This window comes from Panthera onca, chromosome C2 (assembly GCF_046562875.1).
Source record: "Panthera onca isolate mPanOnc1 chromosome C2, mPanOnc1 haplotype 2, whole genome shotgun sequence".
Taxonomy (NCBI): Eukaryota; Metazoa; Chordata; class Mammalia; order Carnivora; family Felidae; genus Panthera; species Panthera onca.
Genome location: NC_138347.1, coordinates 136,235,539 through 136,256,248, shown reverse-complemented (window position 1 = coordinate 136,256,248; position 20,710 = coordinate 136,235,539). Strand labels below are relative to the sequence as shown.

The 20,710-nt window shown below is 39.2% G+C and overlaps 1 protein-coding gene and 1 long non-coding RNA gene across 2 annotated transcripts in view; one reads left to right on the top strand and one right to left on the bottom strand.

Annotated features, from left to right (window-relative positions):
* KCNH8 (potassium voltage-gated channel subfamily H member 8) overlaps positions 1–20,710 on the bottom strand; it is a 356,732-nt gene that overhangs the window by 256,967 nt on the left and 79,055 nt on the right. The gene's annotated exons all lie outside the window — the stretch shown is intronic.
* Positions 10,322–19,290, top strand: LOC132683050 (uncharacterized). The gene is made up of 3 exons (XR_009612023.3): positions 10,322–10,445; positions 18,538–18,735; positions 19,128–19,290. It is a non-coding gene; the product is annotated as an uncharacterized LOC132683050 (long non-coding RNA).

Sequence of the window (20,710 nt, the reverse complement as noted above, 5' to 3'; positions counted from 1 at the left end):
TGGATGGAATGCTCTGTACATGTCTGTTACACCCATCTGGTCTAATTTGTCTCTTAAGGTTGATGCTTCCTTATTGATCTTGTCTGCATGATCTATCCGTTGATGTAAGTGGAGTGTTAAAGTCCCCTACTATTATTGCACTGTTGTATTTTTCTCCCTCCAGGTCTATTAATATTTGCTTTATGTATTCCGGTGCTCCTAGTTGGGTGCATAAATGTTTACAAAAGTTGTATCTTCTGGTTGGATTGACCCCTTTATTATTATGTAACATTTATCTTTGTCTCTTATACAGTCTTTGTTTCAAAGTCATGTTGCCTGATATAGATAGCTATGGCTACTACAGTTCTTTTGGTTTCCATTTGTATGAAATACCTTTTTCCACCCCTTCACTTTCAGCGCGTGTGTGTTCTTATATCTGAAGTGAGCCTCTTATAGGTACCATAGAGATGAGTCCCGTTTTGTTTGTTTTTTATCCATTTATCCACTCTATGTCTTCTGATTGGAGAATTTAGTACAACAAAAACCTATATCCACACTTCATGAGGTACAAAAAATAAAGTCCTATGTATTTAAGTCACTAATATTTTGAGTTTTCTGGTACTTGAAACTGGAAGCATTCCTAACTGACATATACATCATGAATATTTCCCCCCTTTATTGTTGTTTTTAAAACCCTAATTTGAATGGTGCTGTAATCATCAATATACCAAAAGTTACTAAGCTAAATCTTCTATTCTGGGAATTATATATGTTTTCTGGAAACTTCCTAGGCCTGCTCCTTAAAAGATTTTAATGTTTACATGAATTAAAGGTAGTATTTTGGATACATCTTCTACAATTAAAATGGACTTTAAAAATACCCTCCCCTGTCTTCTATTTACGGATACCAAATGACCTTGAAGACTTGTACCAAATTCTGTAATTTACAACAGAAGTCTAACAAGGGAAAAAATTAAGATGTGTATCTCATGATATAAACATATGGTATGAAGTAACATCATCCTAAATGCTTTTTATTTTTTCTGGTTATTTTATGTTAGACTACAATTTATGAGACAGGGTTGTTAGGTAATTGGTTCTTTTGCCCTTGTAAAGGCTCTTCTGGCATTACTATTCATCCACAATAGGAAAGCAAGGTGTATTTGCTCAGCATGTGGTGATTAAATCACAAATAAGAATTCTCAGAGACGAGTGCAAGTGTCTGCAAAAACAATGACTTGGAATAATCTCTACTTCTTAGATTTTTTTCTCCTTTCTCAGTTTGTTTTATGATTGTCTAGTCTACTATTTTCTCGGTGCAGCGACAGGAAAATTATACCATTTTATGTATTTGTAGCATTGCCATGTAGAAGAGAGAAGTGGTCTTGTTCTAGATTTGTCTGGGAAGTAGAAGCAATGTCCATGGATTGAGATCACAAGGGAAAAGATTTCATCTTAGCCTGAATATGATTGTATCTAATAGCTAACGCTACCCAAAAGGTCACAGGCTCCCTTAAGTACAGTGAGCTTCCTGTTTCCAAGAGCACTCGCTGAGGTGGATGACTGACACAGATTCAACCAAAAGGGGGAGTACAGCGAGCAGCAGAAACCTGGCCTAGAGGAATTCAAAGGTCATTTGAAAAAAACTAAGAGATAATCTTGCCATGATTTGTTGAAGGTTTTCCCCCCAACCGGGCCTTGAATTCTGATCTTCACTTCTAAATATAGAAATAAAGTATCTCAAACCTAAGTACTAAATTTCTCATCATAGAATTTATAGGATATTTATAAATTATAAGTTATTATAAACATTATATACGTATTTACCCCAAGGTAAATTTCAAAAAGTAGTTTCAAAAAGGACCCTTTAAAAATATTTTTCCTAAGGACGCCTGGGTGGCTCAGTTAGTTAAGTGTCTGACTTTGGCTCAGGTCATGTTCTCACGGTTTGTGAGTTTTAGTCCCACATCGGGCTCTGCGCTAACAGCTCAGAGCCTGGAGCCTGCTTCGGATTCTGTCTCCCTCTCCCTCTCTCTGCCCCTATCCCACTTGTGTTCTCTCTCTCTCTCTCTCTCTCTCCCTCAAAAATAAATAAACATTAAAAAATATTTTTTTCCTAAGCAATAAGGATATGATTTGGATTTAAATTGTTTTGAAATGAAAGGTATACACACAGACACACACACACGTGCGCGTGCACACACCTGCACGCACGCACGTGTGCAGGCCCTGGATGTACACTGTGGGTCTCAGAATAGGATCAAGGGACATACTCATTGCACAGATTCCTTACTGTGGCTGTTTACATTTGCTTCAAGCTCAGTATATGAACTATAGGATCTTCATTGCCTGCATTTTTATAGCCCTAATTATTTACTGATATTTGTTTCTGTACAGATTCATGTAAATCGCTAAAATCAATGAATGCACTGCTATCCAATATGCGTGCCTACTATGGCTGCCCCCTAATTCTCAGGTGTGAAGTCCTTGTGTTAATATCAAGGGTAGAGTTTTATAAACCATCATGTGTTTTGGAGAGAAGAACCAGGTTGCCACATACAATTGAGTAGGTCATGTCCTGAGCAAGTATGCCCACTTGAGGGTTATATGAGGACTGAAATCTAGTCTGCACATACTTCACCAAGCCATGAGCCTAGGTATTGGGTATCACGTCCACTGGACATATGACCTCCCATCAAATGGCTATTCCCAGGAGATTTACAAACAACAATTACAGAAACAAAACAAATGAAAAAGGTCCATATTGTTCTTTGCTGCACTAACATGTATTGTTTAACTAGATCACCAAAAATATATTTATATCCTTTAATCTCATACCCTTCGATAATACAGGTAAAGATATTGAAATATAAATAAGTGACTTCCAGAAGAATTACAATTAGCCAAAGGAGAATAATAAAGTCAAGTTCAACTGGATTTTAAAACTAACTGATTTTTTTAACATTTGTATTAAAATACTTTTTAGTATAATATATGTATGGCACACAGGATATCGACACCTATTGTCAACACAAAAAGGTATGAATAGTTTCTATATTTAAAATTACATCTTTATATTCTTTTTTCTTGTCTTAGTTATCTCCATTTAGTCATGTTCTATATAAACACCGATTAATGGAGACCATGTCATTCTAAGGCTGCAATTTGGATGAATAATTTTACCCATAGCTCACACACCATATCCTCCTTTCCTGATACCATGAAACAGGCATATAAAATGGCTATATTGTAATAGTTCTGTCTAATTTCAAATGTGAGGTTGTGACTCATAATGAGAAATATATATGGTCTTCTTGGCACTCAGCTCCTAAAACTCCTATAACTTCCTAAGCAATAAGAGCAATGGGAGAACTTTTGTTATAATATTTGATCTTTTGTCCTCAAAATCCTGTAGAATGAAATAACTCCAGGATGAAATGAGTGAGTGGTAAAAAACGTCTTACTCTTCAGAACTAACTCCTTTCAACCACACCTGAGTTTATGCTAACGAGGTGAATTTTGGAAAGCCCCTAAGGATGGGGGCTGCTCGCCAGTGGAGCCAACCTTGTGATTAGAGGGTTGGAACTTTCAGCCCCACCCCCACTTCCAGAGAGGATTCAGGACGTGGAGGTTGAACCAGTCATGAATGGCCAATGATTGAATGCATCACGCCTCCATAATGAAGCTTCTATAAAACCCCATCAGGATGCAGTTCAAAGAGCTTTTAGGTTGATGAATATATAGAGACGTTGGGAGAATGGTGCACCCGGACCGTGGAGGGGGCCGTGAGTAAAGGATGAGGGGAGAAGAGAATATACGATATGGGATTTAGCAGGGTACGACTATCCACACTTTGTAACTGTTGTGGTGATGGTTGTGGTTGCTAGCCACAAAGCTGCACAGACCAAACCCCATACAAAGGAAGACTTCTAATGATTCAAAGAGAGACCAACAATCTAAATTTCTCTGGGGAATCTGTGGAGCCCTTTACATACTAGTAAAAGATGCTCATGTTAGCTACACTAAGAGGTCCAGGACTGTGCCACCAGGCTTCTCCCTGCCTTCCACCATCCCGGTTCCCGATCTGGACACAGACATTATGTATTCAGTGACCTTTTTTTAAATTGTTTATTTTACTGTATTATTATTATTTTTATTACTTATCTCTTTATATAAGCCCCCATGTTGGAATCCAACTTCTTTATTAAACAAATATGCAATGTCTATTTCCCAAAGTGTGTACAATGGTATCTTCGCCAAAAGCCAGTGTTCCTATTTTTAGTTAGCCATTTTCCCTAATTATTTTTAAAAATCAGGTCACTCAACTAGCATACTTTTCACTAAGCACCTTAGATTACTGTAACTCTGTGAATTCAAAGTAGCTGAGACAATCTAGAGGCATTAGAAAGATTCGCAGTCAGCTCCTGCACTTTTAGGGAAAATCTATGGTAATATTTATCTTTTTAGGTTATAACAGATTTATACAGATAATCATCGTTACATGGTTTTTATTATTAAATATTCCAATATAAAAATGAAGGAGTAGTGTGACCAACACCTAGGTCCTTATCATCCAGAATTAGTGAACATTAAAATATTTCCATATTAATTTCTAATTTTGCAATATTGTAGCTGCAGCTGACATGCCTTTGTCAACAGTAGTCCCTCTCTTCCTCCCCTAGAAGCACACAAAATCCGGGAGTGGGCATGTACCCAACTCATTTTGGTTTCTACATTTTCACCATTTTTGTATATATATAAACAGCATATAGAAATGTTTTATGTGTTTGTAAAATTTACAAAAATTATATGATTTTTAAATTTAATTCTATGATTCTTTATGGATCATTCTGAAGTCTGTTTCCCTACCCCTAGTAAATTTTGTTTTGCAGATCTATCCACACTGATAACTGTACATCTAATTGTTTCATTTTAACTACTCTACGGTAGGTATACACCACAGTTTATTTACCCATTCCTCTATGGATGGATATTTTCCTTCCTTCCTTCCTTCTTTCCTTCCTTCCTTCCTTCCTTCCTCTCTTACTATAATTAACAAAGTAGCAAAGCACATGAGCATGAGTGAGTTTCTCCAAGTTCATTGTTACATTTCTAATAGCAAATGGAATAACCTTCCTTAGTAGGAGGCAAGAATTCATTTATCTCATACAAACAGCCAAACCATAGCTAAGCATTATAACCTACAAAAGCACTATATGTATTTTGCAAAATATTTATGCAGCAATTAATCCACTTATTTTCATTTCTCTAAGTGTAATTAGCAAATGATGCTGCTGACTCTTCTAACACAAACTTTCCACTTAACAAAAGTTCTTCACTTACTATGGTATCCTGAAATTGGCACCCTCTCAGTGGGCTGACAGTAACAATAATTATCAAATCAAAGTTGTTTTCAACAGTATCAAGAGTTAACATTAACAGGGTCAGGCGGAGATGGAAGGCACTTAAGATACCAGCTTGGTTTACATAAAGAGAAAGAATATCAAGGCATGAGGTGTAAGGATAAGAGGCAAGTAGCATCTATAATCAGAACATCAAAAAATGGCCAGGTGATAGAAGGAGCCATTTAGGTTGAACAACAGGAAATTGCCATTTTGTAGGTCAAATACTAGCAGTTTGTCAAAATGGGTCGTTACTCATACTTTCTGGATTTGGCATGAACAGGATTGGTATTCTGAAATAGTCAAGACCTATTTCTAAGAGACCTGTAGGTACCAAAACATGTGTGACCCATGCTAATGGAGATTTGGACGTGTTCCTTTCCTACCATACCTCTCAGATGCTTCAGACAATTCTCACACTAATGGGTGGAAACTCACCCTTTATCCATGGCCGCCATCCAGAGCTGTGCATTGGTGACTTCACAGAAGATCCCAGCCAAAGGGGAGGTAGAGGGTTGGTGACCATCCTCATGCCCCAGGGTGTTACTTAATCACCCACGGAGGTCTCTTTTTCTAAAGAATCTACCCAACAGGTGTGCCTTTTGCTAATTTTCACAAAGCCTCCTATAGGCTGCTATGGATCATCTCTCAATTCTATACAAGCCTGGAGAATAAAATGAACTGGGTATACCAGGGGAATGGTGGTTTGGGTCTTACATGCAAACAACGGCTCTCTTCTGTTAGAAGGGACCCTTGGTTTTCTTGTAGCTCCAATCTTTCTACATCAGAAATCCCTCTGCTGAAGTTGTTGAGAGGTTGTTTGAGAGGTTTTCAGTTCTAGATTCTGAATGAAGGATATGGTTGGGAAAATAAAAGCAAGAGTCAGATTATCTTCTTGGCAACCAAGCAGAGATGACGTATTCCAGTGACATTAGGATATCTGCAATCTATTGATTGAAGTTAATAAACCTGTAAGGTGTGTTTTGTTTGCCAATCATGCAGAAGGCTTCCATGTGACCATGTATTTTTCTTAAAAAAAAAAAACCTGTGGCACTAATTCCTCTCAATTATTCTCTTGCTAAAAATAAATTCCAACTGAGATACAGGAGCAAACATCTCAAATGTGTGATTCAAAATTTTTAAAGCATTTCAGCAAAGTGACCTCTGACTTTAGCTGGGAATTGTGTATTCACTTGTGGTGTCAAGTCTCAACTCATTACAATTAATCTGATGTATTGATTTAATATCTCAGGCAGAGATGTATTTACCTGGCTAGGGCACTGTGGAAGACGGATTCTAGGAGAAAAGGAATGTTTGCAAATGAAGATGAGATACTCTGATGAAAGGAAAGCTGACAGTGAGGAGCACTCACAGAATGAGACCCCAAACACTCATTACCCCAAGGCTCAATCCCCCAAATTAGAGCTAATAATGATTCAGCATTGCATTGTTGGGTACTTTCATTCTGTAAAAGAATACCTTGGGGTAGAAAGGAAGCCAAGCAACAGATTTGTTCCTGTAGGCTCGCCCATTAAGAGAGGGTTATTTAAACTAGAGCCAAATCACAAAGAGCCATTTCCACAATAGATATCAGCAATTCTACAGAAAAGATACTTCCTCTCTTCTCTAACCTATAAATTTACTAATATTTTCAAAATTGTCTGTTCTGATCATACAAGTAATAAGGTACTAAATAAAATGTAAAATATACAAAAATCATGATTCTGTTAAAGACAACCAGATCGTTTTCTTTCACCTTTATTATTCATCCAAAAAAAGTTTAGATTGCCTACAACATACCAAGCGTTATGCATAACAAAAGGAATACACTGAATAAGACAATCCCTGCCCTCAAGTTGTGTCATCTAATGGGGAACATGTATAAATATAAAGGAAAATGAAATACATTTTGATCAGTGTTATCATACAGGTACAGACACATATCTTATATTGAGATACGATCAACTTTTTTAAAACTCTGCATCCTTCATTTTCAGTTAATGTACATTTTCTCCATTACAGCAGATACACGTTTTTAACATCATGTTACTGATTGCAAAGTAGTTTACGCACTGGATGTACCATAGTTTGTTAACCATTTTCTTATGTTTGTATGTTCTGAGTGAGTATTCAAAAACTTTCACTCTTGGGGCGCCTGGGTGGCTCAGTCAGTTAAGCGGCCGACTTCGGCTCAGGTCATGATCTCGCGTTCCGTGAGTTTGAGCCCTGCGTCGGGCTCTGTGCTGACAGCTCGGAGCCTGGAGCCTGTTTCGGATTCTGTGTCTCCCTCTCTCTGACCCTCCCCTGTTCATGCTCTGTCTCTCTCTGTCTCAAAAATAAATAAAAACGTTAAAAAAAAAAAAAAACTTTCACTCTTTCACTAACATAATGATGGGCATCTTTCACATTTGTCCTAAGGCAAATTCCTAGAAGTTAAAGTTTGAGTTGAAAGGGTAAGAACATTTCAAAAATTTCTGGCACATATGGCAAAATTGCTTTCCAAAGAACAAAAGCATTGTGCCAAATTACATACCCACCAGGAACTGAGCTTTTTAAAAGATACACACGCAAGTACACACTCTCAAGTATTCACAGTCTGATTTCTTCAAGGTTTGAGAATTATCTAAATGTAAACAATCTCTTTGTTTATGGGCACAAATAAAGATACGTTTATATTACATAAAGATTCAGAGATGATTGGTTTTGTCTGATTGTAAAAGATACCTATTTCAAAATTCAAACTTTTTTTAAAGTTCATTTTATTCCTTTTGAGGGGTGAGGAAGGGCAGAGAGAGAGAGGGAGAGAGAAACAATCCCGAGCAGGCTCTGCACTGTCAGCATGGAGCCCGACATGGGGCTCGAACTCACAAACCGTTGGATCGTGACCTGAGCCAAAATCAAAAGTCAGGTGCTTAACCAACTGAGCCACTCAGGCGCCCCAAATTAAAACTTTTTTTAAAGCAAAAGAAAACACAAGTTTTGGTATCATACCATCAATGACACATTATACATTTTGCTGTAACCTTTTATCACAACCATCTACAACCACGAAGTATCAAGACGGCAGGGCGGCTGACCTGTCTTCACTTCTCATCAAGTCTAGTAGATACCTGCGTTATCTGGTTCCAAACAAGGTGGAATGGCCCCTTGGTTATTTAGACTTTATTAAACTTTTATATTTATTCTTTACAACTATAAAATGGAAAAAACCACCAATACCAAGTAAAAATTAGTCACATACATGGAAATCAAGAAAGCTGTCTCTACAACTTTTATACAAACCGGGAATGAAATTCATTGAAACTCTCAAATTATTAGAACACATTATTTTTGGTCAACATCTTCAGCTCTTCTGTGTGTGTGAGATACAAATTGATGGCACTATTATTTACTCCCTCAACTACTTTCCTACCTTTGAATAACAAATAAACCGCAAACAGAAGTAAGAGGGCCAATAATGGCTCTTCCCACTGGACGAGTAACTCTACATTAGTTTACAACTTGAAATGGTAAGTGTCTTCCAATTTGTTTTATAAAAAGATGCCAAGCTTGAAGTTCAGAGATCTAGTTTTGGCTTTGTCACTTACTAGCTGACTGGACTTGCAGCAATTACTTTACCTCTAAGCCTCGGTACCCCTATCCATGAAATGGTGTCATAGGAAAAGAATCCGTTACCGCCCCTAAAAGTGCATGGCACACAGTAGGTGTCTTGGAGATCAATCTTTTTTCATAGCTAGGCTAATTTCTTTCGCCTCTCTTATAGGCCTTTTTAGCCAAACCATTAAGTGTGTGGCTTTATTCATGACTTTCCAGCTCATCTTTTGCTTTTTATCTATTTTTGAAAATAACCTGATGAATACAAATGAATACCAATTAGCTAAATATACTGGTGATGTAGCACATGAAAAAACCTCCTTTTTATTTGTCAATTGGGATAAATTTTTTCTAATGAATCATAGAGCTAGCAATGGTGTGAGTAGAACATTTATTATATTTCCTATAATACAATAAAGAACCTATTTTATGGTTTCATTGAGCTGCTTCTAAATTTCACATCTGTGCCACTCTCATCCAATGGGTACCAGATGATCATTATTTTCATTTTGAAACTCTCATGTGATGCAAAATAATCTAGAAATTCTAATAGTACTCAATACCAGCCTAACATGGTCTAATGAAAAAAGTATAGCTTAGGGGCGCCTGGGTGGCTCAGTTGGTTAAGCATCCGACTCTTGATTTCAGCTCAGGTCATGATCTCACTTTCATGACTTTGAGCCCTGCATCAAGGTCTGTGATGACAGGGGAGAGTCTGCTGGGATTCTCTCTCTCCCCTCTCTCTGTGATCCTTGCTCTCTTTCTCAAAATAAATAAACTTAAAAAATTAGAAAAAAAAAGTATAGCTTAAAGGTTAAGAATGTGGCTCTCAGAATAGGAATCAGCAAACTTTTTCTGTAAAAGGCAAGAGACTAAGTATTTGAGGCTTTGAGGCCCATCTAGTCTCAGTAACAAATACTCAACCCTGTCAACGCACAAAAGAAACCATAGAAAATACATAAACAAGTAGTGTTATGAAATATTTGTTGTATTATTTTCAACCATCTACAAATACAAAATACAACTGCTATTTTTTAGCTCACGTGTTGTTCAAAAACAAGAGGTGAGCCAGATAGGGTTTGCAGGCAGCTGTTTCCATACCCCTGCTCCGTAGTCATTCTGTCTGGACTCAAATTCTGGCTTATCCCTTGCTGGTGGTGTCACCTGAGCAGAATAGTCTCCTCTCTCCACTTGGATCTAAGCTGGAACCATCACCTATATCTCATTCGTGTGAGTTTCGTACGATCTGAACGAGGAATACACAAAAGTGCATTACGTTATGCATGGAGGGTTGCGGCAAATGGTAGGTCCCTTCCCATCTAAGCGTTTTGATTTTCACAGGCATCCCCTATGGTGGCAACACAAGACTCTCGAATCCAGACAGACTTGCACCCCAACGCTGGCCACTACTTTTTACCACGTTACTGAGATGTAACCCGAGCCTACGAGCAGGATTGCCGTGAGAACCTGGTGTGTAGTACGTGCTAAATGTTCCACAGAGTTGCTGCCATCAACAAGATGTTTTTAAGGTTTGGGGGTTATTGTTGTTTTATGCTAAGTTCTTTTTCCTAAGTTTCATAGGACATAGTGGATATGCTTTACATCTCTAGGTTGCTTATAACCTGTGTGTGCCCCTGTGTGAGTGTGTCTCTGGTCAAGTTCCGTACAGGGAACAAAGCACTCACATTCAGATTTAACCCATGGTGACCTGGGAATTCTTGAGTTCTCACATATATGCTGGTTCCCGATCTAGACAATGGGTCACTTCTAGGAGCAAAAGTTCTCACTGGGGAAGAAAGGTCAAGTAAAACCATCTTATTCCCTCTGCATCCTCCCCATCTCTCTTGGTATGAGAAGAGAATAAAATCCTGGCTCACTAGAGGTACAGAACACTACTACTATGGAGAAGGGCAACTTCACCTGGCTTAGGAAGAAATGAGTAAAAGGAGAGGAGGGGCAAGATAAGCTAAAGAAGAAAACATAGATGGGGGAGATGTTTTGTCTAGTCTTCAAGATGAGGGGGAAAACCAGATTGAGGCACCCAAAGAGTGATGTTCGCTCTAGAGGAGAACCATGACCCTTCACTATATTATAGCTGAGTGAGTAGAAGCAACATTTTCCAGGCAGTGATTTGAAGGAGTCACTGGACGAATTCAGGTAAAAAAGAGCCCAGTGGAGAATCCAGGTGAAGACCCACGAGTATGGCTCTGAATACAGATCCTAAATCTTGTGGTCTTGTAGGAACGTGGGACACTGTGGATCTTCAGAACTGTGCATCAACTGCAGATGTCATGCGTGCTGGTGTTGTTTCCTGTTACTGGGACTCTTTGGGGAACATTTTAAGACGAGTACTGCTTTTGCAGAGCCCCACAGAGCTCCAGGAGGCACGATTCAGAATATAGTCTAGTAGCCTCGTGTGAGTGGCACCTGCTAGAGCTCTGCAGAGCACAGACTGCATAGACTGACTATTAGAGACTAGACAGCTGCCTTCCCTGCAGAGGGACTCTTCTCCTGGGTGTGTGCATGTGTATGTGTGTGTAAATGTGGTGCTAGAACAGAAAGCATAATGCTAAACAAAGCACCATGGTCCCAAGTGTGACTTGCTCTCTTAGTGCCAAGGCCTTATCAAGACAAGGAGTATAGAAACTATACCTTCTTCTGAAGGTCTTGTTTCTCACAAAACACCCAGCACCAAATACCAATACCATGACCAATACCAAGTACCAACACCAAAGTTTGAGGCAAAAAGTCTCTGGGTATTCCAACCATGACTGATCAAATCTACCTTTTGCAGGACCCAGGAGGGGAATTTCGAAGACACACACACACACACACACACACACACACACACACACACAAATCCAAATTTATATAATTGTACCAAGTATATGCAGACATTTTATAAAATAAATACTGCAGGCAACGCCTTTCCTAAAGCTATCCTCCCAACACTGCTGCTAACTGAAGCACTCCCCAATGAAATCTGTATTCCCAGCATGAAGGCTGGAAGCATTTTTCAAATTATGCCTTACGAGAGAAGCGTTTGATATTTACACCATTGGAAGGAACGTCCAAGAGTAGAGGCAGTTCCACATGGTCACAAGGAATTTCAAATCAAAAAGATTATTTCAAAATTTATATTTGCAGCTCCTCACAATGTGGTCTACTCATGGTATCACTTTTCATAGGCGGCAAATTCATAATAAACATCTGTGAACACACAAACAGTAAGACTCACTTAAAATCACTGGATTGTCCATACACCTGACCTACCACAAGAGCCAAAATACTTTATTGGGGAAAATAATGTTTTATCCTCACTTTCGTCCTGGATCATGGACATAAATAGTGTCCACATCAATTATCTACAAATGTAAGAGTACAGGAAACAAAAGGAGTCCTAGAATAGATGAGAAAGCCTACTCCAGGGGTTAAGGCTCACAAGGAACTCTCAAGTCCACATCAATAAAACATACTACCTTCCACAAGCCGTGCAGTAAGCCAATCATTTTGTAAGAAGGAGAACTGAACTTTACACAAGAAGGGCAAGCTATTACAGGAAATATACACACCACATTCAGGAATCAGGAAAAAGGCTATGATTCTTAGAAGTCCTGAGGAAAAAAATAAGATACTAAAAAAACAATGACCATTAGGTCAATCTACTACTGCATTTTCAAGAAGCAGTCATATCTGAAGTCTTTGACCTTGAATAGCCTCGAATAGCATGATGTGATGGAAAGATTTCTAGGATGGGAGTCAGCAGACAGGTTTTTGCCCTTACTATGTTACTAATATTCTATGTGACCTCTGGTAAATCAATTAACCTCTCTCTCTTCGGTTTCCTTGTTTGTAAAACAATGGGTTGGATTATTATGGACTCTTCCTTCCTGTTCTAACACTCTGAACTCTATTATGTCTCTTCAAATCTTCCTCCACATTGGCATTTAATTTCAGAGACTGGGAATAAAGTCCAAACCTCTCAGGTTAGCATTCAATTCTCCATATTGCGACTATAGCTTTTGCCTCCACCTTTATCTTGTTTTATTCCTGAAACCACATCAGTGTTGATTCAGACCCTCTTTTTCTCTTGCTTCTTCATCATGGTTACCTCTGTCTTTCTTCCCTTTTCTTCAACTGAACTGTCTTTTACTCCACTCTATCTTTTTCCATCTCTTGTTAGAGTTCTATATATCCAACATAACTATAAGCTATATGTCCCTCAAAATGTCACAAGCTGGGCCATTATGCATGGATGCATCCATTAGTACAGTACCTAGCAACACCTTGTCCAAAATATATCCTTGAGAATGACTGGTGATTCCAAGCTTGGTAAAAGAACTGAAGTCTGTTCATACTTCTGTTAAAAATCAAAACCAAGGGGCGCCTGGGTGGCTCAGTCGGTTGGGCGTCCAACTTCGGCTCAGGTCATGATCTCGCGGTCCGTGAGTTCGAGCCCTGCGTCGGGCTCTGTGCTGACAGCTCGGAGCCTGGAGCCTGTTTCAGATTCTGTGTCTCCCTCTCTCTCTGACCTTCCCCCATTCATGCTCTGTCTCTCTCTGTCTCAAAAATGAATAAACATTTAAAAAATTAAAAAAAAAAAAATCAAAACCAAGTCAGCCTTAAAATAAAAAAGACAAGAAATAACAAGTGTTGGCAAGGATGTGGTGTAAAAGGAACCTTTGATGTGCCCTGTTGGTGGCAACATAAAGGTACAGCCACTGTGGAAAACAGTATGAAGGTTCCTCAAAAATTAAAATTATAAATACCATATGATCCAATAATTCCACTACCCAAAGAAAACAAAAACACTAATTCAAAACGATATATGCACCCCTATGATTACTGCAGCATTATTTACAATATCCGAGATATGGAAGTAACCTAAGTATCCATCAGTACATAAATAAAGATGTGATACACACACACACACACACACACACACACACACACACAATATGGAACTACACAACCATTAAAAAGTATGAGATCTTGCCATCTGCAAAAACATGGATAGACCTAGAGGGTATCATGCTAAGTGAAATAAGTCAGACCGAGAAAGACAAATAGTATATGATTTCACTCATGTATGGAATCTAAAGAAAACAAAACAAATGAATAAACAAACAAAAAGCAGAATCAGACCTATAAATACAGAGAACAAACTGGTGGTTGCCAGAGAGAAGGGGAACGTGGGATGGGCAAATAGGCGCTAGGAGTGGGAGATACAGGCTTCCGAAGTTATGGATTAAATAGGTCACAGACAGGCATCAAAAGCACAGCATAGGCAATATATACAATCAGTGATATTATTATCGTGTTGTGTGGGGACAGATAGTAGCTATACTTGTGGCGAGTATAGCGTAACATACAGAGAAGTTGAATCACTATGTTTTACACCTGACATGTTGTAACATTGTGTGTCACCTACACTCAAATAAAAGGTAAAAATTAAGAAAATTCATAAAATTTTTAAAAATCAAGGTGAACCTTAACAAAAGTCAATTCTTCTCATCCTTGTGGGAAGGAATCCCTTTGAAAAGGACAGAGAACAACATCTCAGATCACTGTAAAAGTCTTACTTATCTTTAAACATAGAATAGCTAAGATTCATAATTTCCAAGGCAAATATAGTTCAGGAGACAAGAAAAACATTACTAGTCTAATTTTTCATAGACTTCACCAGCACTTCTTAATGGATTACATTGTCAAGTGCTTCACTAACTTAATGGCTGGATACATTTAAATATTTTCTACATTGGAACATATAATGTACTCAACATTGAAACATGTCAGAATTTGCTTTTATTCAATGTCCAAGAAAAAATAAAAGGTCTCTTGTGTGAGTTAGGCTGTTCTGTTTCCCATATAAAAAAACTTTACCACTCAATGCCAATTGATCTTAACAGAAATCTTGGCTTTCTCTCTCTCAAGATATGCACACATTCTCCTACAAGGAAGCACAAATCAATGAAAGATGTTTCACCACAGGTCTTCATCTGCCTTTATTAACTCCTCTGTGCATTTCCAAATATGATTTATATGATTTCAAATAATTTTTGATCTTTCCCACCCTTGACTTTGCATATCTTTTTTCCTAAGAAAAGACATTAAAGATTAAAATATTTGAGATGAAATTAGAAAGTAATGTAGCAGTACAACCTTTAAAAAGGCAGAAATTATTAAAAAAATTTTTTTTCCAGAAAAATACAAGAAAATGGTTAAGTACATGGTGAGCCCTTGAGTGACTGGGACAGAAGTTTGTAGTTTCATGTTTGTGGTCCCAAACGATCATGTAAGATGTAATATAATGTGTCCCTAAAACGTAAGGCAACTACGTAATTTTTTATTAGAGACTCAACTCAAGAGTTGGTTACCTGTTCAATGCTGGGGAAAATCTGTGATAGCAAAAGACAAAATATCAGTCCACAATATATTTACTTCATAGGAGACAGTGGTAGGTAATTTTAGCTACATGCAAATTTAATCTGACATAAAGATCTTAGAGAATTGCTGTATAATGTGAAACTCTTCTAATGCCCTATGTTTGGAATTGCTGTTCTCAAGCCAGAATTTTCCTCTCCAGTAGCTCTTGCCGAAGTGTCAAGCAATAATAATTCAGTGTAATCTTAAGGGCTCCAGGGGTATCTACCTCTCCCACAACATCTACGACACGTAGAGTGCTAATTACTCTCTCCCTTAGGAATCTGACCCATTTAGTACATAGGTAGAGATAAAGACCACAGAACATTTGTGTCAGAGCTGGAAAGAGAGTTGGAGATGGGGCCCCAAACCTTTGTTTTATAAAATAAGGAACTGAAACCCAAAGAAGTTCAGGGACTTGATCAAGGTCTACATGTGCATAGGGCAGTACACACTGGAGTCACTTGGGAAATCTCTGGGGACAGGAAATCCAGGTGTTTTTCATTAGAAAAGCATAATATGGAGGCTTTCTTTCATCCCCCACATGGGCTTCATCCTAAAATGTATCCTCAACAAAATGGATGCTACTGATCTTGCCGCAGATTTATCTGGTCAAAGCAGAAGTTTCAAAGGTTTCAAAGTCTCTACAACTGGCTTACACTCGAGCTGGAAAGTTCTTTTGAACCACTTACGTTTATCAAAGCTTACTATCACTATTTTTCTTGGGGTGCAATTTATTTCAAGGGTGAGCTGGTACTATTTGTCACACTGCAGCCAGTTGTACAAGGCGTTACTGATGTATTCTGAAACCTTTACTACAGTTATGCTGATGATTGGAAACGCCAAACAGAATTATCCTTGGTACACAAATGCATATGCTTTGACCTATCCTAATTAATCAATTCTAGTTCAAGTAGAAAAGATTAAACATGTCACCACCATCTTTTCTCCCCCAAATTTGAGGGTTTTTTTGCTATATCATTTATTTTAACTGACGTATCTACAATATATATGGAATAAAGGCATTCAGCAAAAATGGCATTTAGCAATTTTCTCATAATATCTGCAAATAATTAGAAAAAAAACATTTTTTTAATTTTTTAATGTTTATTTATTTTTGAGAGAAAGAGAGAGAGAGAGAGAGACAGACAGAGAGACAGAGCATGAGAAGAGGAGGGCAAAGAGAGAGGGAGACACAGAATCCGAAGCAGGCTCCAGGCTCTGAGCTGTCAGCACAGAGCCCAACGCGGGGCTCAAACTCATGAACTGTGAGATCATGACCTGATTCGAAGTTTGATGCTTAACAGACTGAACCATGTAGGCGCCCCAGAAAAAAAAAAAATTTTCTAATGTAAAAATGTAATTTTCTATGTAGACAAACATGGCTTCATTTGGAAGGCACATAGAAAAGAACTCAGGTAATTTATAGAAGCTTTAAGGCTATGAAAACCTATTCAAGTCACCTGACTCCACTTGGTCCTATAAAAATGTGATGTTAATGTTATTTTTTCTTATACTTAGAGACTTCATAAAGATTAATTATTTAACATCTACACATTTTTTAGAAGTTGCAAAAGCCAGTGGAATTACTAATATTAACTGAAAATGAAATGAAACTTTATTTGAAATTTTTGTACCTTTGACCCCAGAGGACGTGTAAAAATGCAGCAAAAGCAAAAGAATTGATAAGGCAGAGGCTGGGAAGATGCAGGTTTTGGAAGTCCTAAAGCTTTTTTAAAATAGGGGGAATTTTGTAAGAAAAAAATAAAAATGCAGTTAGGATGAGAATAATCACAAAAAAGACAAATTGTAGAAGGTGGCAAACACAAACATCACTAAATCCTGAAGAATAACATATGGCTTGGGGCACCTGAGCAGCTCAGTCGATTAAGCGTCTGCCTTCGGCTCAGGTCATGATCTCGACGTACACAGGTTGGAGCCCTGTGTCAGGCTCTGTGCTGACAGCTCGGAGCCTGGTGCCTGCTTTAGATTCTGTGTCTCCCTCTCTGCCTCTCTCCTGCTTGTGTTCTCTCTCTCTCTCTCTCTCTCAAAAATAAGCATTAAAAAAAAATTAAAAAGAAAAAGAATAACATAACGGCTTTATTAACGGACTGCCTGACATTTTCTTTGTAATACTTTTTACAGACAGGTTGTTGGTTCTGTCTGTTTCAATCCTCCTTTCTCCTCCTATGTTCAGATAAGTCCGGTGTGGGCATCATAGCATCCCGCAGCAAGGTCCCCAGCCCTGCTCTTGCGTGTCCTAACACCTGATGACTCACGGAGTGGGTGGCCCGAATCTTCTCACAAACCATTCATTCCTACACCAGGATAACTAGCAATAGCTACACTTGGAAATTACTGCAAACTACATAAATATATTCTGCTCAACCCAAACTGAATAAATATTTCCACATTGGCTGGATCCCAAAACTGCCTGCAGCAAACAAAAGGAAACTATGGCAATGGCAGAGGAAAAATTAGAATGGAAAGAGACAGTACAATAAGCCTATTGTGGTTAAAATATATTACTTTTGAAAATTTTATAAACAGAAATGATTAATGGGGCACGCTAGGGCCCCTACCAAGGCAAGTGAAAGGCCCTGAAAGCTTAAGCTTCATTACGTTCCTGATAAATCCTCATCTGCAGAAAAGAATCCATCCCTATCATAATGAACTACCTCTGTAGTCAAACACACCCAGTGTTTTCTTCTAGATGGATTCATGTGGACAGCACCAACAGGATAGAGAGAAAAAGGAGACATTGTTCAGGAAGCAAATGACAGGTGGCTACACAAGGAATAAGATGGGTTTATTACCTGTGGATTCAGGGATCAAATGTGTTGCCTCAGTCAGCTGCTACCTCCTGGTACCCCTGCTGTTTTATGGTCGGTCATGGATAATGTTGCCATCCATGAATGAATGTGGCTGGAAGAAAATCAATGGCATGTTTCCCACATCTGTGTGGCCAGGCCTTCCCCTGTGACGTCTGCTCCGTTTTTGAAGGCTTGCTGAGAACGTTCACCTCCTGGGCCTCATGATGTCAGAAACACACTTCCAGGCTCTCCTATAGACTGTCAAATCTTCCACCTGACAGGTAAATGGCTTAAAGTGGTATTTCAGCATTGATTTTTTATTTCAGGTGGTATTTTAGCACTGATTCCTGAGTTTGAGGAGAAACTAAACCAAAATGGCCAAGGCCAGGCTCGGTGGTGATGCAAACTGCATGAGACGTGAGCTATGCCCTGTGGCTGTACTTCGGCTGGAGTTTAAGAAGCATTTCCAGGCATCTACTACGGGCCAGCATCCATGCGGGCGCCAGAGTGAAAACCAACATTGGGTAAGACATGTTTGCCATCATTAAACTCCACATTCTATGAGGACAGAGGCTCATACCAAACAGACAATATTTGTGAGGACAAGGGATGATCGCAGATAATTTTAATATAAAACGATGGAGTTTAAGACCAAGAAATGCACAGTGAGTTGCCTAACTCAGTGGTTCTGCTGGGAATCACTCCTGACATTTGGCTACCAGGGACCTAGGAGAGGCCTTGATGAGATTATTAAGAAAATTGGATGTGACATCTGTGGGCCATTTAAACCTCATCCACTCTAGTGAAGCCAAAGAAATGTCTCCCAGAGCACTCTGTGGTCACTTTAGGAGCTTTTTGCTTTTTGACGCTAGTAGGAAAAATCACAGAAAGTCATGATGCCTGACTTCTCAATCAGTTTCTTCCAGGAGCTTCAATGACTGCTTCTCTACCTACTAATGACAGTGGAAACGGGTCCAGAGAGGCCTCTAATTGTCCCATTGGGAGGATTTTAGTTTCATCCCATACGGGTAAAATGCCTTGATCTCTCAGAAGGGAGGGACAGCAAGCCCCCTCCAGGATTGGCAGTCATCATGAGTGTGACATTTGGCTAAAAGTCCAAGCAGGGTACTACGAGAAAGCCATGCGACAGTGGCGGTGCTCAATAAAATAGTTTAAGATATGTTTCACCCTCCCACCTGTCTTATTCCAGTGTATTAAAATACGCATTTCTACAACTAAACCCACAAAGTAAAATGAGAAAGCTGCACACATTTTTTGAGCTGCTATTACGTCCCAGGGACTGTTGGTCTAGGTGCCTGGAATACACCAGAGAATAAAACAAAGAGCCTCTGATTGGGCTTACCATTCCAGTATCAGGGTGGGGAGAAGACAAACGATAAACAACAAACCTAGCAAGAAGCAAATCATCGAGTATGTTAGAGGATGGTAAATAGTACAGAATAAAAAAAAAAAAAGCAATAGACAAGGGGAACTGGGGGGTAAGGGGAGGAGTTGAGGCATGACTTTAAATAGGATGATCAGGAGAGGGAAACATTACTGAGGGCTTATCTGAAGGCAGACTTAAGAAGGGGGCACCTTGTGAATCACGTGGACAGCCGGGGTGTGAGGATGCTCCAGGCAGAGGGAGCAGACAATGCAAAGGCCTTAAGGGAAGAGCACATCCAAATATTCAAGGAGCAGCAAAGAAGGCAGCATGGCGCCCAACGGTGAACAAGGAGAAGCATAGTAGTGCTAGCAGTTCAGCTGTGTGTCTCCAGAGCTCATATGCTGAGGTCCTAACTCCCAGTACCTCACAACGTGACCTGATTTGGAAATAGACCCAATGCAGATGTGATTAATTAAAATGACTCATAGTGGGATTAGGGCAGGCCCCTAGTCCAGTAGGACTAATGTCCTCGTGAAAAGGGGAAATTTGGACACAGACATGCACACGGGGAGAACACTGTGTGAAGACTGGAGTGATGTAGCCCCAAACCAAGAAAGAAAGCCAGGAGACAGGCCCAGAACATGGCGTCCCCTAGAGCCTTCAAGAGGGAGGCCGGCTGACACCTTGATCTCAGACTTGCAGCCTCCAGAGCTGTGAGACAATACATTTCTGTCGCTTAAGCCACTCAGTTGGTATGACTGTGTTATGGCAACGCTAACAATCTAACAAAAGGAAAGGAAGCCAGAGAGAGAGGAAGGGCCAGATGATAAAGGGTTTTAATACAAGGACTTCAGATGAAGAGTCAAGAGAGCACTGTCAGCAGAGGAGTTACATGATCTGCTCAAAGGATGAGCTCTGGGACACTCCAACTTTATGAAGTCTCAGAAAAGGGAAGGACATGGCAAAGAAGCTGAGGAAAAGTCGCCAGTGACGTAGGAGAAAACCCAAGAGAACATACAGCCAAGGAAAGCTCACGGTACTTTTCAAACTAAGACCATGGCCAGATGGTCTTGTAAAAGCATCCCACTGTCAGTGGGTCAGGGGTCATCACT